Source organism: Microtus pennsylvanicus, chromosome 11, assembly GCF_037038515.1.
Source record: "Microtus pennsylvanicus isolate mMicPen1 chromosome 11, mMicPen1.hap1, whole genome shotgun sequence".
In the NCBI taxonomy this organism is placed as follows: Eukaryota; Metazoa; Chordata; class Mammalia; order Rodentia; family Cricetidae; genus Microtus; species Microtus pennsylvanicus.
Window position 1 is genome coordinate 31,673,143 of NC_134589.1, and position 12,348 is coordinate 31,685,490.

Sequence of the window (12,348 nt, forward strand, 5' to 3'; positions counted from 1 at the left end):
ACATCAACAGAAAGGAAACTATAGCAAGTTGTAAGGGAGGAATGATATGATATGCTTAGCATCTTAAGCTAGCTGCTTTAGTCTCTGAGTGAGGAATGGATCCAGCAGGGAGATGATCAGAATCAAAAGTCAAGAGGAACTGTGAAGGTGGCCTTTCCTTAGCATGAGCAGAACAGACAGAAAACCACGAGTGAGTTCAGGCTGCTGAGGAAGTAGGAAGAGTAGAGACTGTTGGCACATCAATGGTAGCTTTGAAGGAAAGACAAGAGAGTCATTGAAGGTACCCAAACATTCAGATAAATTTCATTTGCCCTCATGGACACACAGCCCTAGCAAGACAGCAATTAGAGGGAACCCGAATGAAGTCGTTCTTTGAGATGGACTGCTAAATTTACCCAGAGCGTGGCCTACATTCTCAAAGGAAGACAGCCAGGCTATGCCCCAAATTTGAAACTGTTTTATTATAGGGAGAACTTCAAGCGCACTGGGAAAGGCCAGTATTCATGCTGATTAACCTGTGTGTGATTTTGCTTGGAATTAGCCCGAGTGAAACTCTACACTTGGGTTGAGAAGTCCTGGTACTGGACTCAGACCCCACACGGTGATTAGGAAGCGGAAGGGACACGGTAATACAATACAGCTAGTCTGTCTCTGGAATCCCCTTCCTGGAAGGCAGGTGGATGATGACTTTATTCTCTGAATCTCTTCCAGGATTCAGATAAGCCCGGCTTCTTCAACTGTCAAGTTCATTGTTCCATGTACAGTACTTGTATTAATAGGCAAGACTGTGAAGTGCTTTCTCCTGTCACCTACGTTCAATGATTAAAGTAATTAAACAACCACGATCTCCCGAATCCTGGCATCTCAGTTTTCTTACCTGCAAAGTGAAAGCTGTAGTCTGGATAATATTTACCTGCTGGGTCCTTGATGTGGGAGTCATTTCTTTCTAATCTGTTGCTTTCATTGGTTAATTAATAAAGAAACTGCCTAGGCCCATTTGATAGGCCAACCCTTAGGTGGGCGGAGTAAACAGAACAGAATGCTGGGAGAAAGAAGCTGAGTCAGAGAGTCGCCATGATTCTTCCACTCCAGACAGATGCAGGTTAAGATCTTCCCTGGTAAGCCATTTTGTGGGCTACACAGATGATTAGAAATGGGTTAGATCAATATGTAAGAGCTAGCCAATAAGAGGTTAGAACTAATGGGCCAAGCAGTGTTTAAATGAATACAGTTTCCGTGTAACTTTTTCAGGTATAAAGCTAGCCGGATGGTGGGAAGCAGCCCGCCGCTCATATTCCTCTTCTCACACGGGCACTTGGCTGAGGACAGAAATCTGTACAGACTACAGCTTTTTGTTCTATGGCAGCTGTTATAACCTTCAAGAAATTAAATGTAAATAGAAGGAGCTATCAGATACTGCTTCAGTTAATTCTTTAATTAAGGCATCTACTTGTTTATTAGCAAATAAATATCAAAATGAACAAAAACAAGTGTGTTAAAGAGGAGAGAAAGAATCATTTTTCAGTTTGAAAGCTTGTGCTTTTCTTGCGGGGGTGGCTCGGGTACAGTTAGGGAGCATAGAGGCCTTTGGAGAGGCATTCTGATGAGAAGATTCTGCATCCATTGTGGGTGATCTAAGCATACGAGAGGACTCTAAAGTGGAATAGCACAGACTCCCTGTTGCCGCATGGCGGCCCTCTCAAAACCTTAATTTTCTCCTTACATCACCCAAAGGTTCTAACAGCCCTGATTTCAGCCTGGCATCATGGGAATTAAACACAAGGATTGACCATACTTTCTGGTTCGGAAAGAGTCCTTGGCATGGTTAAACCGTACCTGGCTAGTTAATAGAGGTCACTGTGTATGCCTTGGAGACCAGCCAGAGCAGGCTTTTTAAGATATGTGATGTATGTGTGCATCCGTGTGTATGTGGACCCACGTGCACATGCGTGTAAGAGTCAGAAAACAATTTCAAGTACCACCCTCAGGAACACTGTATGCCTTGTCTAGGATGGAGTCTCTCATTGACCTTGAGGTTACCAATTATGTCAGACTGGCGAGCCAGTGGCCCTCAGGGACCCTTCAGTTTCTACCTCCCCAGCACTGAAATTAGATGTACATGCCACCAGGTTAGCATTTTCACATGGCACTGGGAACAGAACTCAGATCTTCATGGTCATATCTGCAGAGAAAGCTCTCTCTGGAGCCCCACGTTGACTCTCTTGTGCCTCTCTGTTGTTCTGTCGTGATGTAACTTGTGAGTCATTTAGAGGTCCTACTCTAACCCTTGTGCAAAACTTTGTATTTCAAGATCTAAGCATTCTAACCGACTCATTTGCCTTTCTGATGTAGCAGAACAGTTTTCCAAGGTATCTTGTAATGGAGAAAAGACTTCCTTTGAGCCCCTGAGGTTTCAGTTCAGGGGTACTTGGACTCACGGCTTTGGACAGTACTTCATAGTGGAAGCACACGGGGAAGCCTGTTGACCTCATGAAAGCTGAGCAACAAAGAGGAAGAGAAAGGGTCCAGGCTCCCGATATCTCCTCTAGCGCATGCTGTCTAGCATCTAACTTCCTTCCATGAGGCCCTACCATCAAAAGATTCTACAAGCACTCTGTGGACCATACGTTGGAGATCTAACCTTTACGATACAGACTTATGGACAATAATTGACCTCAACACAGTTGTACAAGGCGAATCAACCAGAATAGAGCTGTTTGTGATGGAGGAAATGATTTGGGGTCAGGATTATTTGTTGATCTTTCAAAAGACTTGGATTTAATATGTGGTTACTCACAGCATCTGTAAATCTAGTTGTAGGGGATCCAAAGCCCTCTTCTGGCCACCTTGGGCACTGCATGTATTAATACACATATATACAGAGAAAACACGTGTGTGTAGCACGATTAATAAAATCCTAGAGACAGAAATTGGGGTTCAACCTGAAGGTCAGAAAAACAAAACAGCCAGCCACTGTCTCTTACCTCTGCCTCAGTTCAAAATGGTGATCCTGCCTCCAGGAATCCTCAGAATGAGACTGTCTTTGAGAGTTTTCTCTTCTTGTCTTAGATCCCTCCTAGGGCTGGGATTAAAGGCTTGCACCGCTACTGCCTGGTTTCTGTGACAAACTAGTGTGGCTAATGGGATTAGAGGTGTGTGCCACCACTGCCTGGTCTGTCAGGCTGACCAGTGTGGCTGTTTTACTCTCTGAACTTCAGGCAAGCTTTATTTATTAAAATACAAATTTAATATCACTACACTTGTACATATAAAATAATAAAAAAGGAATCTCTGATGTGTTGACTTTTGCTTCACAGAGGTCTTTTGAGGTGTGTTTTCTATTTCATCCACTCAGTGACCCCTTGGGACAGGTATGATTTTCATATCACTACTGAGTAAGCCAGTTAAAAATTTCAATATGGTTTTCTAATTCTTAAAGTGATGGGGTCCTAGATCTCCCTACCACAGCTCTGTTTGGGGATCCGTTTACCGAATCAGCGCTATGTGATGAAAACCATCCCGGCAGAAAGTGAGGATGATGATCTTTCCTCAGCTCTTTTCTCTGTGGTACCAAGTCATTCAGCCACCTCTTAGCAGATTGATGGAAATGGTTTCCACTGGTGAATTTGTTTTTTTTTTTAATCTTTTGTCTTTTAAAAGTGTTTCATCTCTAGACCATTCTTCTCAATTTTAGAATTTGGTGTGACATGCCCTGAACATCCTCTCTTCTGCCCAAATCTCACTGGCTTTATAGTTTAAATAGATCAGGATGCTATCTCTAATGTATCGAATATCTTAACCAATGAATACAGTTATTAATCAAGTGTCAGGGCAGAGGAAATAAAATCCTTTTTGGGTATCTAAGTAGGAAGAAATTTGATATGAGAAATTGACTGCTGGCTAATACCATGTTTCTGTAGAACTCAGTTTTAAGAGCAAACCTTCCACCATCTTTGTGAGATCAGCTGTACTTCCGTGCAAGAATCCATCCAGATGGAGACTGTGGACTTGCATTTTCTCAGAGAAGGGGAAGGAGCGGAGTGTGTCCTCGGACCCTCAATTCAGTGTCCAGTCCCTCCTCTCAGCCATTCGCATGCAAGTCCGTCCTAATTGCACACGGGACAGGTGGTTGCAGAAGGGACTAGCCAATGTAGTCTGAGAAGGTTAACTGAAGGGTCTTCATCTACAATGCCACTGGAAGCCGGGTGTAGAGCTCCTGAGGCTGCCTTAGCTTTACCTGGGCTGCTGCCTGTAACCTTTCACCGAGCTCTGTAAGTATGCCTAGTGAGATCACTGAGCCCCCAGGGCAAATTTCCATGCACTGGACTTTGGTTTGTTGTTGGGACGGTATAGGGACTGGGTAGACATGGTTTATCTAGTAAAGAAAATTTCCCAAAAGCTGTAGTAAACGCAGGTATATTTATTCATGTATTCATCATTTGTTTTAATGAAGCCGAGCTAAGGTTTATTAGGATTTAATGAAGGTTTAAACATGGGGATTACTAGAAGGAGAAGCATGCAGGGCAAGGAGCCCCCAAATATTGGGTGTGGGCTTCTCAAAAGAGAATCAAGCTTAAATGTCTTCATAACAGTCTCGTGCTGGATTTGGGTCACTTCTGAAGTGTCATAGCAAAAGGTAGCGGAGGACATCAAGTGAGCTCACGGGGTGGTTTCTGGGGTGCACCAAAAGCTGTATGACTTAGGGGAAAGCCCTGAGTCACCAGAATTCCATAAGGATGTTTTCTTTGTAAAACAAGTTCATAGTTGTATTTAGGAGACTCCCAGAAACGCTCAGGTTTACACCCAGAGAAGTCTGAAGGTCTCACTTGAAGGTCATATCTGTTCAGACTTTATGTATGGTTCATTACTAGTTTAACCTTCTTAATTTAAATATCTCCACCTAAGAGGGATCTTGTTTCTACATAGGCAAACTTCATGGCACATTTTATTCATTGTGATGTAATCCTTTAATTTAATTTCTTTTATGTGTGTGTGCATGTGCAGGTATGATTGAGTGCAGGCATGTGGGTATAGGGCTGACACACATGTGAGGGTCCAATCTCTCCTGCCACTTTGTAGGAACGGGGGAATGAACTCCGATTTTAATGCCTGTCTTCACGTGCTTCTATCCACTGAGCCATCTCACCAGGCCGGTGCTAGAATTCATGACTCCAGCCACATTAAGGGTAAGGAGATCTTTTCTTTTCCCATGTCTTCATGATTTTCTTTGTCTTTCTATCCTGCCTTCGTTTCCCCCTTGCTGACTTTGATTCCTTAACCTTAGATGGTGGCTGATGATCTGTTTTCTATAACTACTTGTCTGCTAAGCAGGGGCATAGACCCTGCCTATCCAAAGATCAGAAGTCTCAAACTGTGTGATCTGAGAGAGGACATGAGAAGGGCCAAAGAGCTGGGAGATGACATGGGCTATTATTTGATGCAGATCTACAAGAAAGAGGATGTCATTAATCAACACGCAAAAATCTACAGGCACAACACAGTATCCAGCAGGTTCTCTGCTTCTCAGTTTAACATCCACAGCAGCGAGGCCTCCTTTGCCTGCAGTGCCTGAAATCCAGGCAAACTAGCAAGTGAGCCTTAGTTCAATGCTCCATTCTAGACTGTGGTGTGACAATGTTCTGAAGCTCTTGCTGCTATGACTACCCTGCCTGGATGGATACCCTGTGGAATGTGACCCAAATAACCCTCTCCTCTCCCTTATCCTGCTTTGGTCAGGGCGTTTTGTTCTGGAATCAGGGAAAGGAACTCTAACACCCGGGAAAACATGTTGCTGGATTTTCCCCTAATATTTGTTTTAGAATACTTTCAAATGTATCGAAATGTTCAAGGGACAGACCAATAGAGATCTGGATGCCCTTGCTGTAAATTCATTTGCTCTTTATATTTTTCTATGTTTATTTCCTTTTCACATGAAACATTTGAAGGCAAATTATGGGGAAGCATGGTAATTATCTCTTGAGAAATTTAGCCCACATGTCCCAAAAATGAAAGTCACATTCTCTCAATGACAACTTCATTTCTATGCTTTAAAAAAGGAAAAACAATTTGAGGGATGGTGGTGGCACAGACCTTTAATCCCAGCACTCGGGAGGCAGAAGCAGGCAGATCTCTGTGAGTTCGAGGCCAGCCTGGTCTACAAGAGCTAGTTCCAGGACAGGCTCCAAAGCTCAGAGAAACCCCATCTTGAAAAAAAAATTAAGAACAATTCTATAATATCATCTGAAAGCTTCATATTCAAATATTCTATATTACTCCGGAAATACCAATAGTGTCTTGCAATTCTATCATCAAACTAGAGTTGATGTATCATGTATAGTTGTTATTTCTCTTGAGTTTTGGAGCAGTTTCGATCCATTGATTTTTTTTAAAATTAGAGTATCTTGACAGATTTTCTTCTTAATCTATCTGATTCGTGTCCTTCTATTGGTTACAGGTTAAACATTTGACAAAACTGTTTAGATGATGTGGTCCACTTCTCACTGTCATCTCAGGGAACTGTGATGCTAATTGTTCTATTATGTAGGGACCGATTGCTCTCTGATCAGGTGCTAATGACCACATCTCTCCGAAGAGTTACACATTCCTGTGTGTGTGTATTAAAAATCTGTGGGTGGTACTTTGAGGTGACTGATACAATCAACACAACCTTTCATGTTACAGTTTAGCATCTGCGGGAGATCCTGAATCTAAAAAAACATTGAGGGTGAGGAAAAGGAATTTTCTAACTATTTCTCTCCTATTTCAGTTGTTTGGCATTCATATCCAGAGATAGAGATTTCTTTTCATTGCCGCCATTCAATTTTCTTCTCCTCACATGCCCCCCCAAACATAAACATAATCTGTATGATGTGTCCTTGTATTGGCACAGATGTTAGTGGAGGTGTGTTTGCATGTTAAGTATGTGTGAATATGTATGTGTCAATATAAATATGTAGGTTAGAGGTCAACCTCAGATGTTGCTCCTTAGAAGCCTTCCATCTTTTAAAAATTACTATTTATTATTAGTTTTGTGTATATATATATATATATGTGTGTGTTTGTATAATTTGTGTGTATATGTTGTGACCCACATGTGGATATATGTCAGTTAGTTTTCTCCTTTTAGTGTGGATTCTGAGGATTGAACTCAGGTCCTCAGAACTTCTATCTGCAGAGTGATCTTGCTGGCCCCACCTTATTGGTTAAGACAGAGTTTCTCACTGGGACCTGGGGCCTGATGGTTAGAGTAGGTAGCCATCTATCTCTGCCTTCTCGGTGTTGGGATCTCAGTGTGTCCCACCATGACCATTTAGTTGGATGAATGCTGGGTATAGAATTCCAGTCCTTATACTAGTGGACAAGCAATTTAACATGCAGCCATCTCCTCAACTCCAAGATTTCTTTTTAATTCTTTTTCTGCCTTGATGTCACATTTCCAAGAATTTTTGCCCATGGATATTCCTACAGCTCCTGTATCTTTTTAGACATGATTCCAGAATTCTTTGAATGTCTCCTTAGTTTCAGGCACACATTGTCCCCATGTTTATAAGCTCCCCGTTCAAACCTATAATTAGTTGGTGTTCCAAGTAGTTAGCAGAGATAGTATATGGAAGCCAAGGTCTGGGTCTCTGAGTGTGCTCTTTGGTACAGGTAACTGGAGAAGGGGCAAGTCTTTTAGGGTACTACATGATTTTAATGAATAGAGTTAGCTACACACACACACACACACACACACAGTCTCTCTCTCTCTACACACACACACACACACACACACACAGTCTCTCTCTTTCTACACACACACACACAAACACACACACACACACACACACACACAGAGAGAGAGAGAGAGAGAGAGAGAGAGAGAGAGAGAGAGAGAGAGAGAGAGCGCCATGTTGGAAATTGAACCTGGGTCATCACACATTTTAGGTAGATACTTTACAGCTGAGATATATTCCCAGTCCCAAACATTCATCATTTAAGCTAGTGCTTCACTGTTAGATATATGGTCTATCTTATGACTCACTGAAGAACATCTTCTTTATTTTTAATTTTCTTCCTATGGAAACATTGCTATGAAGGTGTGTGTGTAGTTCATGGTGTAAATAATACTTTAATTCTTATTGAGAGATTACTAGTTATGGAAAGATTAGGTTTCATAGTAGTTATGTGTTTAACTTTGTAAAAAAAAACTTTCAAGAGTTTCCCAAAGTGTTTAGACCATTTCTATTTCTACCAGCAGAGAGGATTCCAGACAGACAGACACACACACACACACACACACACACACACACACACACACACACACAGAGAGAGAGAGAGAGAGAGAGAGAGAGAGAGAGAGTTCTAGCTCCTCCACAGCATTGCCAACACTTGCTTCAATCAGGTTCTCTATTTTTTCATTTCATTATTTTTTGTTCATTTATCTATTTGTCCATTTATTTATTTGTGTGTGTATCTGTATATATACATGCCATTAATACATGCATAGGGGTCAGGTGACTGCAGTGGTATTTCACTTGTATTTTAATAAATAAAGCTCGCCTGAAGTTCAGGGTAAAACAGCCACACTGATCAGCCCGTCAGACCAGGCAATCGTGACACACACCTTTAATCCCAGTAGCCACACTAGTTCTCCATAGAAGCTGGGCAGTACTGGTGCATGCCTTTAATCCCATCCCTAGAGAGGAATATAAAACGGGAGGAAACTCTCAAAGACAGTCTCATCCTGAGGATTCCTGGAGGCAGGATCGCCATTTCAGACTAAGGTAGAGGTAAGAGCCAATGGCAGGCTGTTTTGCTTTTCTGATTTTCAGGTTGAATTCCAATTTCTGTCTTTGGGTTTTTATTAATTGTGCTTCACATGACAGTTTGTGGGATTTGACTTACTCCTTCCATCGAGTGTATTTTGGGGCTTGAGTTCAGGTCACCAGACTTTGCAGCTACACCTTTGCCCATGGAGCCACCCTCCTAGTACCGGTCAACTGTTTGCTGATAGCCATTCTAATAGATATATAATGATACCTCATTCTGGCTTAACTTATACGCAAAGATGCAATGATGCTGAACATCTTTCTATGCTATTTAAATACCACATTTTTTTGCATTGTTCATTTTGTTTTTGTTCTTTTGAGACAGGGTTTCTCTGTGGAACAGTCCTAGCTGTCCTGGAACTCACTCTGTAGACCAGACTGACCTCAAACGCACAAAGATTCGCCTCTCGAGTGCTGGGATTAAAGGTATGTGCCACCACCGCCTGGCTCATTTCTTTTCTTATTGACATTCGGAGTTCATTTCCTTTTTTTTATGTGCACAGTTAAACACCACCAGAATTAATCACTATCTCTTATCTACCTCTGTCTTGAAGAAAGCTCAGGCCTTACCTTGTGCTATTGTACAGGTTGTTGAAAGGTTTAGCTCCATTTTTTTTTCCTGTGCCTTCCCCCCAGTCTCGGTTTTTGTTTCCTCCCCGACCTATCCATCCCACTTCCCACCTTATGCATCCTCTTCTTTGGGACCCCAGTCAGTAATACTTGACATTTCTATGTAGTTACGTGTGTCAGGGACCAGCCTCGACAAGAATACCTCTTGCCAGGGTAGAGGTGTGGGGGATTCAGAAAACATTAGTAAAAAATATGAAGATGCGAATGAAAATAATAAAATGGAGAAGCATAGAATAATATCAGGAGGGAATTCCAATGAGTACTGAAATTTGCCTACATTTAATTTCCAATTGCTTTAAATACCCCGACCCCAAAAGGTAGGAGTAAGATGAAAAAATGGCATTAATATGATACAAGGAAATGAACAGACCAACTGAAGGTCACAGGCTACATCCATAGTTAAACATTCTGTTGCTAGAAAAAAAAAAACAAGTCGAGCTCACACCCTAAAACAAAACATTCTGTAGGCAAACCACTCTCTGGGCGGAATCCAAAGTTATCTCTTAAGGAAACTGGAACTTAGTTGGACCCTTAGATTTTGTTTGAGGTTTCTCTATTCCTTGACTTCCAAGGGCTGGCTATTAAGCACACCTGTTGACAATGTCCTTGGGCGAGCAGAACTCTCTGGTCCGACGACGGGACCTTTGCTTGAGGTAGAAGCACAATAACCTTGAAGGAGTAGAGGTAAGTTCCAACTCTCTGACCGTTGGTCGATGTGGAAATGGGCTCCCATTTTCTGGCCTCCACTTACGTGCATCTTAGTCATTCATTCACGCTTTCAGTTTCTTTATCGCCCCATGCTGTTCTCGTGGTCACATACACCGGAGCAAGCCAATCATTTGACGATGCTTATGTTTTCCTTCCAGTAACTGCATTTTCCATTGGTAGAAATCCTACGTTTTCAAATTAATTGCCTTTTTCTTAGTGTTCTAGAGCCCAGACAGTCTTTGGTTTGTTATAAACGTATTAACTAATTACTTTCAAATTGGACTAGTTTGGGGGTTCTTTGACTCTCATCAAAAGATTAGAAACTCTTTTGTTCTAATCGTTCATCTTCTAATTCTTTCATATGGAGAGCTGTTTCCTCTGTTTTTTTTTTTTCCTGGTGTTGCAGATCAAATCTGAAGCCTCGTGCATGGTATGCAGGTGTTCAACCACTGACCAACATCCAGCCTAAGGTTTGGGTGACTCTTAATCTGTTTTGTATACCCATCTTCTGTGGGTGTTATGCTCTCTGTGGTAACTCCATGTGGCCTGGTTGTGAAAGTGTCTTACATTCTGATTCTGGCAACAGCCCAGATGTTCAATGGTCCTGAGTCAAATTTTGTGCCTATTTATTTTCCGTGGTTCCCATGGATTCTGAATGCAGGCACCAAAGGCAGAAGTATTTGCATATTTTACAACCCCAGCAGATGGAAAGTCCAAGGGCCACAGTCTGAAGTGTTAATGCTTGTGCTTGAACTGAAAATGCTGTGGTAGCCACAGAAGGTGGGGAAGTTGGACAGTGTCCCCTTATAAAGCCTGAATCCTTTGGGAACTTTCCCTGTCCTTCCCTGAGGAAGTCCTCATTCCCAGGGAAGCAACTGCCTGTTCTTCCTACAGCCTCGAATGGAGAGAGATTAAAACCCATGCTAACCCAGCAGTGAGCCAGCATTTCACCTTCATCACACTAAACTGCTGGGCAGCTATTCTTTGGTAAGCAGGGGATGACAGCACTCCCAGTGGCTTAATACTAGCGCAGAACAGGCCCCTGGGTTTTACAACATGACCTAAGGCATATTTTCTATATGCATACAGGTTTCAAAAGGGAGCCAGAAAGGGTTCCTTCTTCTGGTCATGCTCCGTAGCCTCTTCTAAGCAAGAGTTTTTCCACAAACGTGCAAGGATGGGGAATAGGGATGGGGTGAGCAAGGGATAGGGTGGAGCCATCCATACAGAGACATTCCAGTGCTTGTATCTCTCTGCGGCTTTCATGTTGTCTCTTCGGTCTAAAATCTAGAATGTAGAGAATTACGTTTGGTCTGTCTTATCTAGCATTTGTATCTCTGAGACCAGGAGCTTGGGTCACTGTGTCGTCAGATCATCTAAAAAGCATCTTCTCTCTAGCACACAGGAGGCAAAGGCAGAGATGTCTCTGTGAGTTCAAGGCCTGGTCTTCATTGTGAGCCCTTGCCCTCCTATTTTCTAAAAAAATGGCCCTTCCTCATGAAGGAGACACGTTGGTTTATTTGTGTAAATCATCAAGAGCAGACTTATTTAGATCCTTTTCTAAGTCATTCTAGATCTTTGGACTGCATGAAAGAAAACTATTTGCTAAAATTATTATGTCTGTACTTACTATAATAAAATAAATGTGTGTGTGTATGTGGTGTGTGTGCAAGGCAGCGTACTAAAACACATATAGTAAATGCTAAGTGCAGTTTGAATTTGGTGTCTCATGTATGGTACTCTTTTCTTTTTCATTTTTGAGGGTGATGGGTTTGCTTCTTTCAGTAATAGATTTTGGTTTAAGTCAAATATAGTGTTTCCAATACTGAGAAAGTTTGACAAGCCACTATTAAAACAGTAAGATCATTTGTCTTGAAGCAATCTTTTGTGTGTTTAGTTTAGGAATATCTTACTTTCCTTCGGCCCTGAACAAGAAAACCCACACTGAATTGAATAAAGTAGTGATTTATCCATGTTGTGGCAAATGGGATCCTGGATAAACTGGCTTTTGTAAGTTTTGTAAACTGGCTTTCAAGAGTTTTTCTATCAACTTCTTTTTTCGAGTTATAGAAAGAATTGCATTTCAGTTTATTGCTGTCAGACAAGAGGATGTAAACATTAAACGTTACTTTGCTAGGTCCTGGGAAGCATATTCTATGGCCCTCAACTATGAAAGGTAGCACAGTCTTTGACCCATTTT